Consider the following 8,178-nt stretch of genomic DNA (forward strand, 5'->3'; position numbering starts at 1 on the left):
TCCGCCTCGGACGTGTCACTCCCTGATTGGCTGCAGCCCATCAGCCAGAGTTGTCATCACGGGAAAGGCAGAGCACATGGGGTGGGAAACTACCCCAGCGCATGTGCAGATGGTTTGTTTATTACTTAGAACACAGGTGTCAGTGCCATCTTATAATGGCGAATGTGAGGACGGCTCCTTACAGAAATACATAAAAATTTGGTGCCAGCTTTCTTTTTATTGTCACCATCATGATAATATCAGCTCTTGTGCTGTTAGCACCTGTTCTGTCTCACACTTAGGACTTGCAGCTTGCATGGGTTGTGAGCCCTACATTGCAGTTGGCCCTCGTAGGCTTACTACTTACGCAAGTCTGGGCCTCCTCTCTCCAATTCTAGCATGCTGGCAGTGGCTATTTGATCAGAAGCTTCAGTTAGAGCCAAGCTTGGTGCCACACGCCTGTAATCCCAGCAAATGGGAGGCTGATGCATGAGGTACCTGCATCGCACTGGGCTCCAGTGTGAGGTCCTGCCTCAGAAAACCAACAAGAGTGGGCAGGCGGCACACACCTGTAACGTCTGCACTAGGGAGGCAGAGGCAAGAGATCCGGAGTTCATGGGCATTCGTCCTCAGCTCTGGACTGTGATAGGTCAGCCAGCCTAGGACTCATGAGGCCCTTTCTCAAAACAAAGCACTTCAGCAGCAGAGGCACACAACAAGGGGAAATAGAAGCTTATATTGGGAAAATAGCTGTGAATAAAGACAAGTGAGAAAGTCAAACTCACAAGGTGGCTGTGAGGGGCGGGGCCACCTGTGAAAGCACCCAGTGCCCCCAGTTTGCCTGCAAATGCTCCATGCTGAACCACACCTTCTTATAAACTGACGGTTTGAGTTTTCCAGAAAGAGAGGCTAGGTCTCCTACAGCGAGGGAAGGGCTGGGCCCAGGCCACCACATTGTCTGGGACCTTTCCAGCTCCTAATGGCCTGGGGGATGGGAGCCATGCTGCAGGGAAGCTGGGCAGGATGCTGCCTGTCAAGACACCCTGGAAAGACCACAGCCTCGGCTCTCAGTGGAGTTGGCAGGCTCCTTGTTACTGTTGTCTTTAATATTATTTTGTATTGGACAAGGAACCTAAAACCCCATGTATACACCTGCTTCAGCACTGGCTGTCCCCTCAGCCTCTACATGGAGGTGTTGTCCCCTGAGCTTGTGGCCACTGGCTAGTCCTTCTGTGGGTTTACAGCCTAAATTATATTTTGCTAAAAAGGAATGTATCTGCCGTGTTTCTTGGTATGTGGTTTAGAGAAGTTCGAGTGATACTGTGGCACGCATGGGACCACAATAGAAAATGCATTCCCGAGCAGGGCGTGGTGGCACACGCCTTTAATTCCAGCACTTGGGAGGCAGAGGCAGGTGAATTTCTGAGTTCGAGTCCAGCCTGGTCTACAGAGTGAGTTCCAGGACAGCCAGGACTACACAGAGAAACCCTGTCTCAAAAAACCAAAAAAAAAAAAAAAAAAAAAAAAAAAGAAAATGTGTTCCCTATAGACAATGGGAGCACCACACTGAGTTGGAGCCTAAAGAGAGTCTGGCAAGCCGAGACCTGTAAACACTGCAAGTCACAGTATTACCAGACGTGAACTTAAAATAGCCAGGGCTAAAGCTGAGCCTGGGGCTCAGTTGGTAGACTGCTCGCCTCACATGCAGAAGCCCCGGGGTCCAGGCCCAGTGTGCATAAAGGGTGTGGCTACACCACTTTACCCAGCACCCTGCAAGTGAGGCAGGAAGATCAGAAGCTCAGGGGCATCCTTGGCTATCGTTTGAAGTCAGCCTGAGCTACATGAGATTCTTCCTCAAAAAACCAAACCAAACCAAAACAACAACAACAAAAAACAAAAATACCTAAGTGTATATGTTAAAAAGATAAAAAAGGATAATAAACACAAGTAAAACTGAAAATTGCCTGGAAACTGGAAAAATGGAACCATTAGAACATCTAGAAATGACAGCCCCAACCAGTCGCACCTCACTTGGAGAACTAGGCATAGCCAGACATGGTGGCACTTGCCTGTAATCCCAAAGCCTGGGGAGCCAGGCAGGAGATCTCAAGTTCCAGGCAAGCCTGGGCTCTACAGTGAGATCCTATCTCAAAAACCAAAGAAAGAGAGCTGGTGCAGTGGCTCACACCTGTAGCCCCAGCACCTAGGAGGTGGAGGCAGGAGGCTTAGTTGGTTCAGGCCAGCTGGGCTCCTGAAAACCATCTCAACAGACAAATATGAAGGAGAAAGAGAAGAAAGACGAGTGCTGGTGTAGCCCAGTAGTTGTGTGCTTGCTTAGCACGCACAAGGCCCTGGACCCACCCCAGCAACACATACTCGCAAATAGAAAGTACCATGCAGTGCAGTGTGTGCATCTTTTGGTTTTTTAGGTTTTGTTTTTGGTTTTGGTTTTTTGAGACAGGGTTTCTCTGTGTAGCCCTTGCTGTCCTGGAACTCACTTTGTAGACCAGGCTGGCCTTGAACTCAGAAATCTGCCTGCCTCTGCCTTCCACGTGCTGGGATTAAAGGCGTGCACCACCACTGCCTGGCAGTGTGCACATCTTTAATCCGAGCACATAGGCAGAGATAGGTGATCTCTCTCAACTGAAAGCCAGCCTGATTCAGGCTAGACAGAGCTCCATGGTGAGATCCTGTCTCCAGGAAGGAAGTTAGGGAGGGAGGGACAGGCAAATACCGGATTAAGTACAGCTGCATAATGGCTGGCCGAGCAGCAGGTAGATGACCTGTAGGCACAATGTGGCTTTGTGGGTACTTGCCTGAGATGCCCAGGGGTGCCACCTACATGGCATGGCCCAGCTGACCTGGGGAAGCACTGGCATTTTTATTCTTAATGCTCTCCAGAGAAAGTCACTGCCCTGAGGTCTATTTATAGTCTTAAGAGTGTCACATTAGCTCCTGTGTGTGGCAGCCAGGCTGTTGACCTCCAAAACTCAAGATGCTCTCCTGCTAAGGAAACACTTTCCTCTGTGTGTGTGCGTGCGTGCGCGTGTGCGTGCGTGCCCTTCATTATTACCAGTTATGTATCTTGTTAACATGATATATTTAAGTATTTAAAAAACAATTAGAAGGGATGGCATTAATTATTTTTTACTCTTTCTTTCAGTCTTTCTTTCTTCTGTTGTTGTTTTTAGAGGTAGGGTTTCTCTGTGTAGTCCTGGCTGTCTGGAACTCTGTAGACCAGGCTGGCCTCAAACTCACAGAGAAACACTGTCTCTGCCTCCTGAATGCTGAGATTGAAGGCGTGGGCCACTCTGCTTGGTCTTCATTTTAGAATTTTTTATCCATGCCACCCACCCCCCAGTGGTTTTGTGTACACAAAACAATGTCTTCCTTCAGTTGTGGTGTCTCACATCTATAATTCCAATCCTCAGAGGGCTAAGATAGGAGGATTGCTGATAATTCAAGGCCAACATGGCCCAAAGAGTGAAATCCTGCCTCAAAAAAACCATAGCGGTGCTCACTGTGACAAGTGAGCACCACTGTGACAAGGGGTCACAACTCTTGCTGCTTGACTGAGTGCTGTGTTCCTATGCCCCAGCTCCTCAGAGGCTGGTGCTGGACAGTTGTGAGTTTAGGGCCAAGCTTGGCCACTGGGCCTGTCTAAAAAGAAACAGTTTTTAGGGGGCTGGTGAGATGGCTCAGTGGATAAGAGCCATCTTCCGAAGGTCCAGAGTTCAAATCCCAGCAACCACATGGTGGCTCACAACCATCCGTAACGAGATCTGGCGCCCTCTTCTGGTGTGTCTGAAGACAGCTACAGTGTACTTACATATAATAAATAAATAAATCTTTAAAAAAACAAAACAAAACAGTTTTTAATCAACCGGGGCTAAGCTTGGTGGCACACACCTGGCATTTGAGAAGTGGAGGCAGGAGGATCAAGACTTCTAGGTTATCCTCAGCTACTTAACAAGTCTGAGGTGAGCCTGGGCTGTGTGAGATTGTCTCAGAACAACAGAGGGGGCATATAGTTAAGTGCTTAGCCTGCTTCTGTCTCCATAGCTACAAAAACAATCAACCTCTTCAGGTCCTCCCACTGTGTTTGAAGGCTGGTTGATTTATAGTGCTGTATCACAGACTCCTTACTCAGGCTGCCTGCAGTACTCTGGATGGACAGGAGAGGGCGCCTGGGTCAGTTCTTCAGCTCTGTGCCGCACCTGGGCTTGCTCTAGCTGCATGGCAGACACAGAAAGCTGACTGAATAGCTCCCCGACAGTGGGAGTTTCCAAGTCTTTGTACTCCTCTCAAGTTCATTGAAAACCAGCCAGTAAATCTTAACCAAACCTGCAGACAGACCTCCTTCTAGCTAGACAGTACAGCACCTCTCAGTGGTTTGGTGACTCTATCTTCCTCTTGCTGACTTTTTCTTTTTTTAATTCAGCCAGTTCTCATGACCTCCATAAGACTGCTAGAGCTGTGAGCACCAAGCTTCTTATTTCTTTTCTTTAACTGAACACATGCCAAGTGCCTGAGGAGTGGAGAAGCTAGTGTTGGAGCTCCTGGAACTGCAGTTGTAGACATCTATCAGCTGCTATGTGATTGCTGGGAACTGAACTCAGGTCTTTGAGAAGAGTGGTCGGTGCTCTTAGCCACTAACCATCTCAAAGCCTCACACCATGCATTTTACCCTTCAGGAGGCACCTGTGGGTGCAGCTTAGTGATAAAGTGTGCACTGAGGCCCTAGGTTCTATGCTGGGGAGTGAGGGTGAGAGCAGCTGGCCAGGCGTAGAGAAGCAAGCCTGTAAATGCAGCCCTTGAACGGCGGGGGTAGGATTGGGAGCTCAAGGTCATCCTCAGCTACCAGCAGGCTCCAGGGGAGAGAGAGCCGAGACTTGGGAAGGTGGAAAAGGCTCTTTCAAAGCCTATGGTAGACTACCACGTCCTGCTCATGTGCTGCCTGCCCTGCTGTGGGAAATGGAGGCCTGTGTCTTTGTTGACTCAGGGAGTGGCACTATTTGGAGGTGTGGCCTTGTTGGAGTAGGTGTGTCGCTGTGGGTGTGGGCTTTTAGACCCTTGTCCTAGCTTCCTGGAAGTCAGTATTCTGCTAGCAGCCTTCAGATGAAGATGTAGAACCCTCAGCTCCTCCTGCCCCAGGCCTGCCTGGATACTGCCATGCTCCCACCTTGATGACAATGGACTGAACCTCTGAACCTATAAGTCAGCCCCAATTAAATGTTGTCCTTATAAGAGTTGCCTTGGGGGCTGGTGAGATGGCTCAGTGGGTAAGAGCACCCGACTGCTCTTCCGAAGGTCCAGAGTTCAAATCCCAGCAACCACATGGTGGCTCACAACCATCCGTAACGAGATCTGGCGCCCTCTTCTGGTGTGTCTGAAGACAGCTACAGTGTACTTACATATAATAAATAAATAAATCTTTAAAAAAAAAAAAAAAGAGTTGCCTTGGTCATGGTGTCTGTTGACAACAGTAAAACCCTAAGAGAGTCTTAATATGTAGCTCAGGCTAGTCTGAAACAGTCTTAATTCTCAGCCTCCCGAGTGCTGGAATTACAGGCACTTCAGTGAACCTCTACTGTGGCCATTATAAGTCCCACAGATGAAGAAACTGAGGCCTTAGGGCAGGAGGTGGTAAATGGCTTCAAGCCAGACAGCCTGACTCCTTGGTGGCCTTAACCACAGTGCCCTAGGGCTCAACTCCAGCTCCATTCCTCAGGCAGCCCTGCTATCTCCTATCAGATTGCTACAGCCCTTGCTCACTCCTGGGATGATGAGCCGGCAAGCCTTTGAGCCATGCCTGGAGCACCCCACACTTGCACCCCCTCCTCTACCTGCTGCTCTCCACATTTGCAAAATGGGAAGCAGATGCACTGTGCCAGTCACACAGCAACTAAGCAGCAGGTGCAGGACTGGAACCCAGGACCACCCAGCCCTCAGCCGCCAGAGCTCACAGGTGTCCCTCTCCTAAGCCCGGCTGCTCTGTCCAGATCTGGGTGGGGCATAGGCAGAGGTCGTTCTCTGGCGGAGTCATTAGGAGCCTGCTTTAGTCACCACTCCTTGTATTTAGTGTCTGAGGGTGCCAGGAGCTGCTGTAAAGGAAGGACTGTGAGTCAACGGGACAGATGGTGTGTGTGTGTGTGTGTGTGTGTGTGTGTGCTCCTGTGTGCGCGCGCTGTGCATACCTGTGATCCCAGACTTCAGAGGCAGAACCAGGAGGAGTTCATGGGCAGCCTTGGCTACACAGGGTGTCTGTCTATATGTCTGTCTTGTGTGCCTGGTGTCTGTAGAGGCAAGAAGACGACGACTTGGGATCTCCTGGAACTGGACTTACAAACTGTGGGAGCCACCCTGTGGGTATTGGGAATAAAACCCGGCTCGCCTGGAAAAGCAGCCAGCGTTCTTAACTGCTAGGCCATCACTCCATCTCCCTAAATTTTGAATTTTATTTTTATTTTATGTATGTATGTGTGTACCTGCACACATATATATGCACCATGAAGGCCAGAATCAGCTGGATCTACCTGTTGTGGGTCCTCTACAAGAAGAGTTGAACTGTCTCTCCAGGCTGTTCTTTTATTTTCTTGAGGCAAGCTCTCATTACATACTAGCCTCATATTTGTTATCCCCCTGCTTCAGCCTCCTAAGTGTTAGTAGGAAAGGTCTGTGGCACTGTGGTAGGCCTCAGAGTGAGTGTTGAGCTCACTGGGACACAACCAGAGACTGCTCAGAGCCATGTGATAATTTACTTAACAGTAGCAACAGCGGTAATTTAATTATGCTATTTCTTGACAAATGATGCTAGATATCTTATTAGGAGTTTATGATGAGCCTGGCTTTGTGAATGGGGAGTGTTCCATAGAGAATCAAGTCCCTGAGGCAGCACAGGCTGAGAAATAAGTCCTTGTACCCAAACCACTTCACTGGGGTTTCATTAGTAATATTCATTCTTTTATATTTAAATTTGTTTTTATACACTTACTGGCAGGGGAGATACCATGTTCATGAAGGTGGTTTTCCCAGAGCGAGACTTATCCATTGCACTCCAAATGTGCTGAGCCTGCAGTTTCTCCAAATGCAGGAAATTCAGAATAATTTGTGGTAGTGGGGGATTGTGTTTGAGCTCTCCTGTGGAGGGTAGGGGAGAAAAGAAAAGATGTATTTTTATTACTTTATGTGTGTTATGTTTGGCCTGAGTGGATGTCTGTGCACATGCTTGCAATGGATCCTATGAGACTAGAGTTACAGAAGGTTGTGAGCTGTCGTGTGGGGGCTGGGAATCAAACCTGGGTCTTTTGGAAGAGCAGCAAGTGCTCTTAGCCACTGAGCCATCCCTCCAGCTCTTGTATGTAAATTCTGTAAATTTTTTTGTTTGTTTGCTTGCTTGCTTGTTTTGTTTTTGTTTGTTTGTATTTCAAGACAGAGTTTCTCTATGTAATAGCCCTGGCTGTCCTGGAACTTCTCTGTAGACCAGGCTGGCCTTGAACTCACAGAGATCCACCTGCTTCTGCCTCCTTAACGCTGGCATTAAAAGCCACCACGTCTGGATGAAATTATATTCTATGTTTTGTGTGTGTGTGTCCACATGCCACTACTGAGCATATGGAAATCAGAGGACAACTTAGAGGAATTGAGTTGAGGTGTCAGTCACTTTTAGGTACTGTATCATCTTGCCGTTGCCAATTCTGGATGTGTATTCTTATTGAGATACAACATGCATGTAATACTAAGGGCAGGCCTAAAGTGTACAGGAAACTGGTCATAGAGGCACAGTCCTGCAGTAGAAGCTCTTAGGAGGCTTTCTGTCCCAGGTTCAGTCCCAGCAGGATTACACAGTGACACCTTGTCTCAAAAACACAGTAAATAAGTCAAGGAAGGTGGCACGTGCCTGTGGTCTCAGGCAGAGGCAGGAAGGCGCTCATCCTTAGCTGTGTAGCATATTTGAGGCCAGTGCGTGCTACATGAGACCCTGTTACAAAACAAGGAAGCAAGAAAGCAAAGCGCATGATGGTCTACATAGTGAGTTCCAGATCAGCCAAGGCTAGTCAGTGAGACCATGTCTTAAAACAAAACAAAACAAAACCAGTTTAATAAACAATAAAAACAGCCGGGCGGTGGTGGCGCACGCCTTTAATCCCAGCACTCGGGAGGCAGAGGCAGGCGGATTTCTGAGTTCGAGGCCAGCCT

General features: G+C 48.5%; 1 protein-coding gene and 1 non-coding gene across 2 annotated transcripts in view; both read left to right on the forward strand.

The window, feature by feature from the left end:
- The window catches only part of Opa3 (outer mitochondrial membrane lipid metabolism regulator OPA3), a 19,320-nt gene that overhangs the window by 6,382 nt on the left and 4,760 nt on the right, over positions 1–8,178 (forward strand). The window lies entirely within an intron of this gene.
- On the forward strand, positions 6,966–7,124 carry LOC115031597. Its single transcript, XR_003837272.1, has one exon. It is a non-coding gene; the product is annotated as a U1 spliceosomal RNA (small nuclear RNA).

This window comes from Mus caroli, chromosome 7, assembly GCF_900094665.2.
Source record: "Mus caroli chromosome 7, CAROLI_EIJ_v1.1, whole genome shotgun sequence".
NCBI lineage: Eukaryota > Metazoa > Chordata > Mammalia > Rodentia > Muridae > Mus > Mus caroli.